This window comes from Rattus norvegicus, chromosome X, assembly GCF_021556685.1.
Source record: "Rattus norvegicus strain SHRSP/BbbUtx chromosome X, alternate assembly SHRSP_T2T, whole genome shotgun sequence".
NCBI lineage: Eukaryota > Metazoa > Chordata > Mammalia > Rodentia > Muridae > Rattus > Rattus norvegicus.
This window is the reverse complement of record NC_141554.1, coordinates 143,836,479-143,851,877: the sequence shown is the minus strand read 5'-3', so window position 1 is coordinate 143,851,877 and position 15,399 is coordinate 143,836,479. Positions and strand designations below refer to the sequence as shown.

At 42.3% G+C, this 15,399-nt stretch overlaps 1 pseudogene; it reads right to left on the bottom strand.

Moving 5' to 3' along the window:
- Positions 1-4,846: 4,846 nt before the first annotated feature.
- Hsp90ab1-ps15 (heat shock protein 90 alpha family class B member 1, pseudogene 15) lies at positions 4,847-7,699 on the bottom strand (annotated as a pseudogene).
- Positions 7,700-15,399: the final 7,700 nt, after the last annotated feature.

The window sequence follows — 15,399 nt, the reverse complement described above, 5'->3', positions numbered from 1 at the left end:
TATTCCAAAACAGAAAATAAGAAAGAAACCCATTTAAAGTATGTCCCAAAGGCTTTTGGAGGGTGAAAGTATATATGTGGACTAGAAAAGTGAATCAGCAGTTAAGAGCACTTAACTGTTCTTTCAGAGGATTGAGGCTCAGTTCCCAGTACCCACAGGGCAGCTCACAGTGGCCTGTAACTCTAAGTCCTAGGGATCTGATATCTTCTTCTGGCCTCTAGAGGCCTTTTATGCACACATGTTGCATATATATATACACTCAATAAGACACACAAATACCTAAATAAATAAAATTATACATATGATTAAGTGACTATGGGAGAAAGTCTTTAAAAACGGGATGACAAGCTGAATAAGTATGCTAGCAAATACCTTTAATCTCAGCACTTGGGAGACAGAGGCAAGTGAATCTTCGTGAGTTCAGGGCCAGCCTGGTCTACATAGTGAGTTCCAGGACAACCAAGACAACAAAATGAAACCTTTTCTCAAAACAAAGGAGTGATATTAGAACTCCCAGACACTCCTAACTCGGCAATTCAACTTAGCTTTGTGGTTTGCAATAACCAAGATAAAATAGGGAAGGTCCACAAAGCCCGGATGAAATGGCTATGGGCTCAAAAACCAAGTCCATTCCCCCAGAAAATAAATACCTGCTCCCTCACAGAACCCACAGGCAAAAGAAAGAGGATGCTAAAGTTCTCTTGGTGAGTTCGTAAGAGACCCAGGCTTTTCCTTCTTTGAAAGGGAAGAAGCCATGCTCTCCAAAGAGGAAGCCAGGCCTTCCACTCTAATGACAGCTGCCTTTGAAGACTGAAGCTGCCCCATATTTCCTAGTGAAAACTATTGACGATCACCCAGGCACCTTAGATAATTTATAATGTGGCAGAGCATTTTAAAATTAAATTTCTGAGATGGACGTTCTGTCTGCTGCCTTAACCAACAACGCAGATCCCTTTCTAAATGAACTTGTGTAGTAACTGGTGTTGACAGCGACTCCAAAATCAAGAGACACACAAAACTTTTACTAACAAGCTTTTTAAATACTAAAGGGGTGTCATTATCAGTCCCAGCCCTTGGAATTCCAGATTTATCCTTTTGTGTTATATGTGGCTGAGAAACAAGATATAGGGGTCCTCGTGTAAAGTCATAGGACATTTGCAGACCCAGATAATTCTTTGGCAGTTACACTCTGAGGTGGACTTTGCCAGAATCCTTACAAACATGGTGCTGCAGCTGTGGTAATCGAATGAGGCCCTGGGAGATGGCTTGACCTGTCTCATTCCACAATTAAATGGCAATGAATCTTATTCAAAAGCAGAGGGGGAAAGGACTGAAAAGGTTTAGTAGATTCGAGGAGAACACAAAAGGTCCTGTTGCTCCAAGGGAATCAACCTGAAGTACTCAGGGGCTTCTTTATTAATCTAACCCGGAAAGAGCCATTAGCTGCTCTAATCCTGCATGCCTTTGGACATGATCTCGTCCCAAGAGACCAGGAAGCAAAGAAGGCCAGAAAGTAGGTTGGGATATAAACCTCAAAGCCTATCCCACCATGACCCAAGTTTTTTAGTTAGCCCTATGAGATGCACATTCTTCAAAACTATTCCTATGGACCAGAAACCAATCCAAAAGTCTAAGAGCTGGGGGTAGGGGACTCGCATGTAAATCATAACAGATATATTCCCAAGAAAAGATTGGCAACTACATCTTACTCAGATGACTCTTGGCCAGGATACTAATATTTTTATGGCATTTAATGACATCTTCTCTGGATAGATAGAGGCCTACCTCATAAAGAGCAAAAGAACTCAAGAACTTATAAGATTTATTCTCTACAACAAATGCTGTTCTGAGTTTCCTAAGCCTTGAGAATGTCCTGAGAATAAGGTCAATTAAGTGTGAACTGTTGAGATTTGACAGTTCTCTTCAAAGAGAAAGAAGACATCTTAACTACACATGATGTAAAGAAATGTGAGTGTAAGAGAAGTGCAGCTTAGTGTTCATGTAGGACCCCTAACATCAAGAACCGGGGGTTTTCTCTGATTCTGATGCCTGCCTTTGGATCCCTTCCCCCTAACTGAGCTGCCTCATCTTGTCTCAATAGAAGAAGATCTGCCTAGTCCTACCACAACTTGATAGCCCAAGGCAGGTTGATATCTGTGAGGTGTGTCCCCTTCTCTGAGGACAAAGAGACAGGAAGGGAAGGGAAGAGGAAGGGGCTGAGAGGAGAGGATGGAGGGAAGCTGCTATTGGGATGTAAAGCAATTAACTTAATTAATGAATGAAAAAAGAAATGTGTGCATCTATCTGTAGTTGTAATCTTTATGTCTTCAGTTGCTTATTTTCTTTTAGGTATTATAATTTTTAGGTAGTATAATTTTATATATTCAAAGCCTACAATTATGCTCAATTTTCCTTTAATCTATTCCACTGGTCAATCACCTGTTGGAATTTCTCTTTGGTGTTTTGCCACATCCTCAGTATAAAATTATCAGTATAGACTTTTTACAGTCCAAGGTAATGTCCATCTTAAAGTCAAAAGTTAAGCTGCTAACAGTCATCTTACAAAGCCAGATGACCCTTGATATTTTGAGAGTAGCACAGGGGAATCCATAGCATTTTAAAGATATGTGAGAGTTCAGGCAGTATGGTCCTCTGAGATAAAGCCTATATCACATTCTGCCTTGAATTTTTTAATTAGTTACATCTATTTGCTCTCATGTGGGTCCCAAGTTTGAATACACCTTAGCATCTCAGTGTTCTCTGCCTTAAGTTTTAATGATTGACCACCCTCATGGTTTCTCGGCACCTTACAATGAAAAAGGTACTACTAGTTTGGGGGAAAACTTAATATACAAGTTTCACGTGTGCTTTATTGCTTATTCAGTTTAGTGTCTTAAGGAATAGCATCTATTTTGATAGATTCCCATCAAATAATGGTCCTCCAATCTTCAAGTTCAAACCTTCTGATGTCTTGTGTCTATGTTGAGAGAGTTGAGGCTTTTGGTCCCTGGTTAGAAAAGGTCTCTATTAGCCTGATGAGGCTTCAGAAAATAGAGTTTTAGCAATGAACCCTTCATTTTAGTTTAATATATTTTAATAGGAAACTTACAGGAGCAGCACAGAAGACAGACAACATTAAAAGCATGTACTTGCATGTAGGACAACTCCATTAAAAAAAGTATAGTGAATGGATGGAATCTACGGTAAGATAAAAATGCTACAAACTCCATCTAGTTGTCCTCAATAAGAAATTTTCTTATTTTTAAAAAATCCAAATGCTGCTGCTGTTGTCCAGAAAATTTTAACAGGTTTATTTGTAATTGTTATAAAGTTGAAGTGTTGAAATGTGCTCACTGAAACAGTTTGCTTGCATTAATGCTTTACAGCTTGCATTTATATTAAAGATTTGCACACAAATGAACGTGGAGAAACTGCCAATACCTGATTCCGTCCCCCAGTCCCCTGTGTTTCACCTCGCAATCATATACTTAGGTACCTTTGACCATGGAAAAATATCTAACATTCAGAACTACTGACAACAGAAAGAAGAGGAAAAAAAATTTTTTTGAGAATGAAATGTTCCCTTCATAGTGGACTCTTAAGCACGTTCTCCGCGCATGCGGCGTGCAGGCTGGGTATCTTTTGGCATAATTGTTACACATTTGGCATGGAATGCACACAGGTTGGTATCTTCAAAAAGGCAAACCAGATAGGCCTCACTTGCCTCCTGCAAAGCACCTGGAAGCGCAGGTCTGTTTTAAAGTCCTGAGTAATTTCTCACACCAGACTCTAAAAGGGGAACTTGTGAGTTAGAAGTTCAATGGACTTCTGATAGCGTCTGATTTCACCCACTGTCACAGTACCAGGCCTGTAACGATGAGATTTCTCCACCCCTCCAATAGAGGGCGCACTCTTGAGAGCAGCTTTTGTAGCCATTTGTTTCCTGGGTGCTTTACCACCAGTGGAATTGCAGGCAGTCTGCTTTGTACAGGCCATGGCATGGGCAAAAGCTGTAAACACCAACAGTGAGTGAACTCTTAAAATTACGGAATTGAAGTCTCATGGGGGGAAACTGAGGCAGCATAGAAAGATAAAGTACTCAAGGGGAATAAGCTCCTCACTCCTTTTGGCTAAGAATGAGAAGAATTTTACAAACATGAATACGACCCGTGTTTATAGTCAATTCATGCCCCCCCCGCCCCGCCTCTCTCTCCCCCTCTCATAGCTCTGTCTGCAACTCTGCAACTCGCTATGTAAATGAAGCTGGCATTGAATTCCTGTAGACCCGCCTACCTCCCAATTGCTAGGATTAAAGCCATGTGCCAACACAGCTGGACTTGACTTCTTTGTGATTGACATACAGTAAAGACTTTTTCACCTTTATGATCTATTTTTTTTTCTATTCTTCAACCTGTAAACCTTAATGTTTAATGCCCTCATAGCCACTGTCTAATCTCATTTACTAAAGGAAAGTTCTTTGGATAAAATTTGTACACCCAAACACTTTTAATTTTTAAACCCTTTGAAAATGTAACTTTAAAAGCCACCAATATAATATATGACTATTGCTACGTCATTTAGATAGGACTCACTTCTTTTATTTTAAACTGCATCTTCTCTATTTTGCATAATTTTAATTTCAGAACAAAATAAAACAAACAAACACAAAACACAACACCCAATCTGCTATTTCTGTGGGAGGGGTTCTTCCTGCCTTAAGGCACAAGGACAAAATAGAAGAGATTCTTGTAGACATGAGCAGAGAGCCAGGTGGGTCAGGGCCAGTCAAGGCTGTTGGGGGAGTCACAGGGATACTATACAGAGGGCATTGGCTTCCCAGGAGCCTTTAATCCACTTCTTCCATGCAAGAAGCAACTTCATCACACTCCATTGGTGGGATCTCAGGAACAGTAGTGCTGGGCCCTTCTGCAGTGACCTCATCTTTATCAATGCCCAGTCCTAGTTTAATCATGCGGTAGATGCGGTTGGAGTGGGTTTGGGGGTCCTCAAGTGAGAAGCCAGAGGAGAGCAGATCAGTTTCAAACAGCAGTACCATCAGGTCCTTGATAGTTTTGTTTTCATCTGCCTCAGCCTTCTGACGCAGGGTCTCCACAATGGGATGGTCAGGGTTGATTTCTAGGTGTTTGTTGGCCATCATGTAGCCCACTGTAGAGTTGTCTCGCAGTGCCTGGGCCCTCATGTTCCACTCCACACTCATAGGTGCTTGTCACAATGCAGCAGGGTGAAGACACAAGCCTATTGGAGATAGTCACTTTTCAACCTTCTTGTCCAAGATCTCCTTCATGAGCTTGCAGAGATTCTCAAACTTTGTCTTGCTCTCCTCCATTTTCTTCTTCTCTCCCTCGTCCTCTGGTAGCTCCAGGCCCTCCTTCGTCACTGAGACCAGGCTCTCGTCATTGGATTCCTTGAGCTGCTGCACACAGTGCTCATCAATGGGCTCAGTCATGTACACCACCTCAAAGCCCCGTTTCCCCACACACTCTACAAAGGAGTTGGCCACTTGCTCTTTGCTCTCACCAGTGATATAGTAGATGGACTTCTGTGTCTCCTTCATGCGAGACACATACTCTGACAGGGAAGTCATCTCCTCTCCAGACTGATAGCTAAGAACCTCAGAGAGACAAGCGATGGTTAGTGGAATCCTCATGGATTCTTGGACAACACCTCATAAAATTTCTTGTAGTTCTCTTTGTAAGGCACTTCTTCACAATGTTCTCATGAATGACTTTTAGGATCTTTCTCTGCTGGAGCATTTCTCGGGAGATGTTCAGGGGCAGGTCCTCAGAGTCAACCACACCATGGATGAAATTGAGGTACTCAGATATCAGCTCATCACAGCTGTACATGATTAACACATGATGGACATAGAATTTCATGTTGTTCGTCTTCTTGTTGTTCTCAAAGAGGTCAAAGGGAGCTCATCAGGGAATGAAGAGCAATGCCCTGAATTCCAACTGCCCTTCTACAGGGAAGTGCTTGACTGCCAAGTGGTCTTCCCAGTCATTGGTGAGGCTCTTATAGAATTCACTGTATTCCTCTTGAGTGATGTCATCTGGATTTCTGGTCCAGATAGACTTCGTCTTATTCAGCTCTTCCTGGTCAATGTACTTCTCCTTCATCATCTTTGTTTTCTTTTTCTTATCTTTGTCACTCTTCATCCTCCTTGTCAGATCCCACATCCTCAATCTTAGGCTTCTCCTCATCCTCTTATCTTCCTCCTCCTTCTCCCCTTTCTCTTCCTCTGCCTCATCATCACTGATCTCCTCTCGTTCCTTCTCCAGATAGAGGGTGATGGGGTAGCCTGTGAACTGCGAGTATTTCTTCACCACTTCCTTGACCCTCCTCTCCTCTAAGTACTCTGTCTGGTCTTCTTTGAGGTGGAGGATCACTTTGGTACCCCGGCCAATGGGCTCACCATGGTCTGCGCAAATGGTAAAGGATCCACCAGCAGAAGACTCCCAGGCATAGTGCTCATCATTGTTGTGCTTTGTGATCACAACCATTTTCTCTGCCACCAGATAGGCAGAGTAGAATCAGACACCAAACTGCCCAATCATGCAGATGTCTGCACCAGCCTGGAGAGCCTCCATGAAAGCCTTTGTACCAGACTTATCAATGGTTCCCAAGTTATTTATGAGGTCAGCCTTGGTCATGCCAATGCCTGTGTCCACCAAAGTCAGCGTGCACTCCCTCTGTCCAACTTGGAAGGGTCTGTCAGGCTCTCATACCGCATCTTGTCCAGGGCATCAGAAGCATTAGAGAGCAACTCCTAAAGGAAAATCTCCTTGCTTGAGTGGATGATCAAAATGTGAATGCTTCACTCCTTCTTTAAAAGGGGAACAAGAATACCCTTGGCAGGGAAGAGAGAGGCAAAGATTAAAACAGAGACAGAAGGAACACCCATTCAGAGCCTGCCCCACATGTGGCCCATACATATACAGCCACCCAATTAGACAAGATGGATGAAGCAAAGAAGTGCAGGCAGACAGGAGCCGGATGTAGATCTCTCCTGAGAGACACAGCCAGAATAAAGCAAATACAGAGGCGAATGCCAGCAGCAAACCACTGAACTGAGAATAGGACCCCCGTTGAAGGAATCAGAGAAAGGACTGGGAGAGCTCGAAGGGGCTCGAGACCCCATATGTACAACAATGCCAAGCAACCAGAGCTTCCAGGGACTAAGCCACTACCTAAAGACTATACATGGACTGACCCTGGACTCTGACCTCATAGGTAGCAATGAATATCCTAGTAAGAGCAGCAGTGGAAGGGGAAGCCCTTGGTCCTGCCAAGACTGAACCCCCAGTGAACTAGATTGTTGGGGGGAGGGCGGAAATGGGGGGAGGATGGGGAGGGGAACACCCATAAAGAAGGGGAGGGGAAGGGATTAGGGGGATGTTTGCCCAGAAACCGGGAAAGGGAATAACACTCAAAATGTAAATAAGAAATACTTAAGTTAATAAAAAAAAGAAAAGAAAAAAAAAGGAAGTGTTGATGATTAGGGACATGAGCTGGGCAATTTCTACCTGAAAGGCAAACATCTCCACCTCTTCCTCTCCATGGTGCACTTCCTCAGGCATCTTGATGAGAAAGCTAAAGAATAGTACAGAGCTGGTGGGCCCAGAACACGTCCGACTCGCACAGCAAGCCTAGGCTGCGCGCTGGTGACTCAAGAGCAGGGCTCACTTCTATAAAGCCAGTGCCCACTCTAAGCAGTTACTGATGTCCTTTGATAACATCTCATCCCCTTTCTTACTGCTCATGTTTAGACCTTCATTAAAAGCCTTTTGCTAGCTTCTGTAAGGCAAAGGACACTGTGGTTAGGACAAAACGGCAACCAACAGATTGGGAAAAGATCTTTACCAATCCTACAACAGATAGAGGCCTTATATCCAGAATATACAAAGAACTCAAGAAGTTAGACCGCAGGGAGACAAATAACCCTATTAAAAAATGGGGTACAGAGCTAAACAAAGAATTCACAGCTGAGGAATGCCGAATGGCTGAGAAACACCTAAAGAAATGTTCAACATCTTTAGTCATAAGGGAAATGCAAATCAAAACAACCCTGAGATTTCACCTCACACCAGTGAGAATGGCTAAGATCAAAAATTCAGATGTCAGCACATGCAGGCAAGGATTCGGAGAAAGAGGAACACTCCTCCATTGTTGGTGGGATTGCAGACTGGTACAACCATTCTGGAAATCAGTCTGGAGGTTTCTCAGAAAATTGGACATTGAACTACCTGAGGATCCAGCTATACCTCTCTTGGGCACAAGATGCCCCAACATATAAAGAAGACATGTGCTCCACTATGTTCATCGCAGCCTTATTTATAATAGCCAGAAGCTGGAAAGAACCCAGATGCCCTTCAACAGAGGAATGGATACAGAAAATGTGGTATATCTACACAATGGAATATTACTCAGCTATCAAAAACAATGACTTTATGAAATTCGTAGGCAAATGGTTGGAACTGGAAAATATCATCCTAAGTGAGGTAACCCAATCACAGAGAAACACACATGGTATGCACTCATTGATAAGTGGCTATTAGCCCAAATGCTTGAATTACCATAGCTGCCTAGAACAAATGAAACTCAGGAGGGATGATCAAAATGTGAATGCTTCACTCCTTCTTTTAAGGGGAATAAGAATACCCGTGGCAGGGAATAGAGAGGCAAAGATTAAAACAGACACAGAAGGAACACCCATTCAGAGCCTGCCCCACATGTGGCCCACAAATATAAAGCCATCCAATTAGACAAGATGGATGAAGCAAAGAAGTGCAGGCCGTCAGGAGCTGGATGTAGATCTCTCCTGAGAGACACAGCCAGAATACAGCAAACACAGAGGCGAATGCCAGCAGCAAACCACTGAACTGAGAATAGGACCCCCGTTGAAGGAATCAGAGAAAGAACTGGAAGAGCTTGAAGCGGTTCGAGACCCCATATGTACAACAATGCCAAGCAACCAGAGCTTCCAGGGACTAAGCCACTACCTAAAGACTATACATGGACTTACCGTGGACTCTGACCTCATAGGTAGCAATGAATATCCTAGTAAGAGCACCAGTGGAAGGGGAAGCCCTGGGTCCTGATAAGACTGAACCCCCAGTGAACTAGATTGTTGGGGGGAGGGCAGCAATGGGGAGAGGATGGGGAGGTGAACACCCATGAAGAAGGGGAGGGGGAGGGATTAGGGGGATGTTTGCCCAGAAACCAGGAAAGGGAATAACACTCGAAATGTATATAAGAAATACTCAATAAAAAAAGAAGCCTTTTGCTTTTTTAAGATTTATTTATTTTATGTATGTGAGTACAATCTACCTATTTTCAATCACACCAAAATCCTATTACAGATGGTTGTGAGCCCCCTGTGGTTGCTGGGATTTGAACTCGGGACCTCTGGGAGAGCAGTCAGTGCTCATAACCACTGAGCCATCTCTCCAATCTCTAAAGGCCTTTGCTTAATAAGCATCAATGCTGCTTAAATAAACAAATAAACAAATGCTGTTTAAATACAACTTAATAGTAGGGCCAGTGGGGAAGTCCCACACCCACGGATCCCGGCCCGCAGCAGCTCTCAGCTCCCAGACCCGGTGAGAGAGAGACCCAAACGCCTGGTCAGGTGGGCACTCCTGAGGCTGCAGAGCGGAAGAGACCACCAACACTGCTCACCCCTGCCCACATCCCTGGCCCAAAAGGAAACTGTATAAGGCCTCTGGGCTCCCGTGGGGGAGGGCCCAGGAGCGGCAGGACCCCTGCCAGAGACACCGCAGGAACCTGAAGGAAACAGACCGGATAAACAGTTCTCTGCAGCCAAATCCCGTGGGAGGGAGAGCTAAACCTTCAGAGAGGCAGACAAGCCTGGGAAACCAGAAGAGACTGCTCCCTGCACACACATCTCGGACGCCAGAGGAAAAAGCCAAAGACCATCTGGAACCCTGGAGCACTGAAGCTCCCGGAAGGGGCGGCACAGGTCTTCCTGTTTGCTGCCGCTGCAGAGAGCCCCTGGGCAGCACCCCACGAGCAAACCTGAGCCTCGGGACCACAGGTAAGACCAAATTTTCTGCTGCAAGAAAGCTGCCTGGTGAACTCAAGACACAGGCCCACAGGAACAGCTGAAGACCTGTAGAGAGGAAAAACTACACGCCCGAAAGCAGAACACTCTGTCCCCATAACTGACTGAAAGAGAGGAAAATAGGTCTACAGCACTCCTGACACACAGGCTTATAGGACAGTCTAGCCACTGTCAGAAATAGCAGAACAAAGTAACACTAGAGATAATCTGATGGCGAGAGGCAAGCACAGGAACCCAAGCAACAGAAACCAAGACTACATGCCATCATCGGAGCCCAATTCTCCCACCAAAACAAACATGGAATATCCAAACACACCAGAAAAGCAAGATCTAGTTTCAAAATCATATTTGATCATGATGCTGGAGGACTTCAAGAAAGACCTGAATACACTTAGGGAAGCACAGGAAAACATTAATAAACAAGTAAAAGCCTACAGAGAGGAATCGCAAAAATCCCTGAAAGAATTCCAGGAAAACACAATCAAACAGTTGAAGGAATTAAAAATGGAAATAGAAGCAATCAAGAAAGAACACATGGAAACAACCCTGGATATAGAAAACCAAAAGAGGAGACAAGGAGCTGTAGATACAAGCTTCACCAACAGAATACAAGAGATGGAAGAGAGAATCTCAGGAGCAGAAGATTCCATAGAAATCATTGACTCAACTGTCAAAGATAATGTAAAGCAGAAAAAGCTACTGGTCCAAAACATACAGGAAATCCAGGACTCAATGAGAAGATCAAACCTAAGGATAATAGGTATAGAAGAGAGTGAAGACTCCCAGCTCAAAGGACCAGTAAATATCTTCAACAAAATCATAGAAGAAAACTTCCCTAATCTAAAAAAAGAGATACCCATAGACATACAAGAAGCCTACAGAACTCCAAATAGATTGGACCAGAAAAGAAACACCTCCCGTCACATAATTGTCAAAACACCAAACGCACAAAATAAAGAAAGAATATTAAAAGCAGTAAGGGGAAAAGGTCAAGTAACATATAAAGGGAGACCTATCAGAATCACACCAGACTTCTCGCCAGAAACTATGAAGGCCAGAAGTTCCTGGACTGATGTTATAAAGACCCTAAGAGAACACAAATGCCAGCCCAGGTTACTGTATCCAGCAAAACTCTCAATAATCATTGATGGAGAAACCAAGATATTCCATGACAAAACCAAATTTACACAATATCTTTCTACAAATCCAGCACTACAAAGGATAATAAATGGTAAAGCCCAACATAAGGAGGCAAGCTATACCCTAGAAGAAGCAAGAAACTAATCGTCTTGGCAACAAAACAAAGAGAATGAAAGCACACAAACATAACCTCACATCCAAATATGAATATAACAGGAAGCAATAATCACTATTCCTTAATATCTCTCAATATCAATGGCCTCAACTCCCCAATAAAAAGACATAGATTAACAAACTGGATACGCAACGAGGACCCTGCATTCTGCTGCCTACAGGAAACACACCTCAGAGACAAAGACAGACACTACCTGAGAGTGAAAGGCTGGAAAACAACTTTCCAAGCAAATGGTCAGAAGAAGCAAGCTGGAGTAGCCATTCTAATATCAAATAAAATCAATTTCCAACTAAAAGTCATCAAAAAAGATAAGGAAGGACACTTCATATTCATCAAAGGAAAAATCCACCAAGATGAACTCTCAATCCTAAATATCTATGCCCCAAATACAAGGGCACCTACATACGTAAAAGAAACCTTACTAAAGCTCAAAACACACATTGCACCTCACACAATAATAGTGGGAGATTTCAACACCCCACTCTCATCAATGGACAGATCATGGAAACAGAAATTAAACAGTGATGTAGACAGACTAAGAGAAGTCATGAGCCAAATGGACTTAACGGATATTTATAGAACATTCTATCCTAAAGCAAAAGGATATACCTTCTTCTCAGCTCCTCATGGTACTTTCTCCAAAATTGACCATATAATTGGTCAAAAAACGGGCCTCAACAGGTACACAAAGATAGAAATAATCCCATGCGTGCTATCGGACCACCACGGCCTAAAACTGGTCTTCAATAACAATAAGGGAAGAATGCCCACATATACGTGGAAATTGAACAATGCTCTACTCAATGATAACCTGGTCAAGGAAGAAATAAAGAAAGTAATTAAAAACTTTTTAGAATTTAATGAAAATGAAGGTACAACATACCCAAACTTATGGGACACAATGAAAGCTGTGCTAAGAGGAAAACTCATAGCGCTGAGTGCCTGCAGAAAGAAACAGGAAAGAGCATATGTCAGCAGCTTGACAGCACACCTAAAAGCTCTAGAACAAAAAGAAGCAAATACACCCAGGAGGAGTAGAAGGCAGGAAATAATCAAACTCAGAGCTGAAATCAACCAAGTAGAAACAAAAAGGACCATAGAAAGAATCAACAGAACCAAAAGTTGGTTCTTTGAGAAAATCAACAAGATAGATAAACCCTTAGCCAGACTAACGAGAGGACACAGAGAGTGTGTCCAAATTAACAAAATCAGAAATGAAAAGGGAGACATAACTACAGATTCGGAGGAAATTCAAAAAATCATCAGATCTTAGTATAAAAACCTATATTCAACAAAATTTGAAAATCTTCAGGAAATGGACAATTTCCTAGACAGATACCAGGTATCGAAGTTAAATCAGGAACAGATAAACCAGTTAAACAACCCCATAACTCCTAAGGAAATAGAAGCAGTCATTAAAGGTCTCCCAACCAAAAAGAGCCCAGGTCCAGACGGGTTTAGTGCAGAATTCTATCAAACCTTCATAGAAGACCTCATACCAATATTATCCAAACTATTCCACAAAATTGAAACAGATGGAGCCCTACCGAATTCCTTCTACGAAGCCACAATTACTCTTATACCTAAACCACACAAAGACACAACAAAGAAAGAGAACTTCAGACCAATTTCCCTTATGAATATCGACGCAAAAAACTCAATAAAATTCTGGCAAACCGAATTCAAGAGCACATCAAAACAATCATCCACCATGATCAAGTAGGCTTCATCCCAGGCATGCAGGGATGGTTTAACATACGGAAAACCATCAACGTGATCCATTATATAAACAAACTGAAAGAACAGAACCACATGATCATTTCATTAGATGCTGAGAAAGCATTTGACAAAATTCAACACCCCTTCATGATAAAAGTCCTGGAAAGAATAGGAATTCAAGGCACATACCTAAACATAGTAAAAGCCATATACAGCAAACCAGTTGCTAACATTAAACTAAATGGAGAGAAACTTGAAGCAATCCCACTAAAATCAGGGACTAGACAAGGCTGCCCACTCTCTCCCTACTTATTCAATATAGTTCTTGAAGTTCTAGCCAGAGCAATCAGACAACAAAAGGAGATCAAAGGGATACAGATCGGAAAGAAGAGGTCAAAATATCACTATTTGCAGATGACATGATAGTATATTTAAGTGATCCCAAAAGTTCCACCAGAGAACTACTAAAGCTGATAAACAACTTCAGCAAAGTGGCTGGGTATAAAATTAACTCAAATAAATCAGTTGCCTTCCTGTATACAAAAGAGAAACAAGCCGAGAAAGAAATTAGGGAAACGACACCCTTCATAATAGACCCAAATAATATAAAGTACCTCGGTGTGACTTTAACCAAGCAAGTAAAAGATCTGTACAATAAGAACTTCAAGACACTGAGGAAAGAAATTGAAGAAGACCTCAGAAGATGGAAAGATCTCCCATGCTCATGGATTGGCAGGATTAATATGGTAAAAACGGCCATTTTACCAAAAGCAATCTACAGATTCAATGCAATCCCCATCAAAATACCAATCCAATTCTTCAAAGAGTTAGACAGAACAATTTGCAAATTCATCTGGAATAACAAAAAACCCAGGATAGCTAAAGCTATCCTCAACAATAAAAGGACTTCAGGGGGAATCACTATCCCTGAACTCAAGCAGTATTACAGAGCAATAGTGATAAAAACTGCATGGTATTGGTACAGAGACAGACAGATAGACCAATGGAATAGAATTGAAGACCCAGAAATGTACCCACACACCTATGGTCACTTGATTTTTGACAAAGGAGCCAAAACCATCCAATGGAAAAAAGATAGCATTTTCAGCAAATGGTGCTGGTTCAACTGGAGGGCAACATGTAGAAGAATGCAGATCGATCCATCCTTATCACCCTGTACAAAGCTTAAGTCCAAGTGGATCAAGGACCTCCACATCAAACCAGACACACTCAAACTAATAGAAGAAAAACTAGGGAAGCATCTGGAACACATGGGCACTGGAAAAAATTTCCTGAACAAAACACCAATGGCTTATGCTCTAAGATCAAGAATCAACAAATGGGATCTCATAAAACTGCAAAGCTTCTGTAAGGCAAAGGACACTGTGGTTAGGACAAAACGGCAACCAACAGATTGGGAAAAGATCTTTACCAATCCTACAACAGATAGAGGCCTTATATCCAAAATATACAAAGAACTCAAGAAGTTAGACCGCAGGGAAACAAATAACCCTATTAAAAAATGGGGTTCAGAGCTAAACAAAGAATTCACAGCTGAGGAATGCCGAATGGCGGAGAAACACCTAAAGAAATGTTCAACATCTTTAGTCATAAGGGAAATGCAAATCAAAACAACCCTGAGATTTCACCTCACACCAGTGCGATTGGCTAAGATCAAAAACTCAGGTGACAGCAGATGCTGGCGAGGATGTGGAGAAAGAGGAACACTCCTCCATTGTTGGTGGGATTGCAGACTGGTAAAACCATTCTGGAAATCAGTCTGGAGGTTCCTCAGAAAATTGGACATTGAACTGCCTGAGGATCCAGCTATACCTCTCTTGGGCATATACCCAAAAGATGCCTCAACATATAAAAGAGACACGTGCTCCACTATGTTCATCGCAGCCTTATTTATAATAGCCAGAAAATGGAAAGAACCCAGATGCCCTTCAACAGAGGAATGGATACAGAAAATGTGGTACATCTACACAATGGAATATTACTCAGCTATCAAAAACAACGAGTTTATGAAATTCGTAGGCAAATGGTTGGAACTGGAAAATATCATCCTGAGTGAGCTAACCCAATCACAGAAAGACATACATGGTATGCACTCATTGATAAGTGGCTATTAGCCCAAATGCTTGAATTACCCTAGATCCCTAGAACAAACGAAACTCAAGACGGATGATCAAAATGTGAATGCTTCACTCCTTCTTTAAATGAGGAAAAAGAATACCCTTGGCAGGGAAGGGAGAGG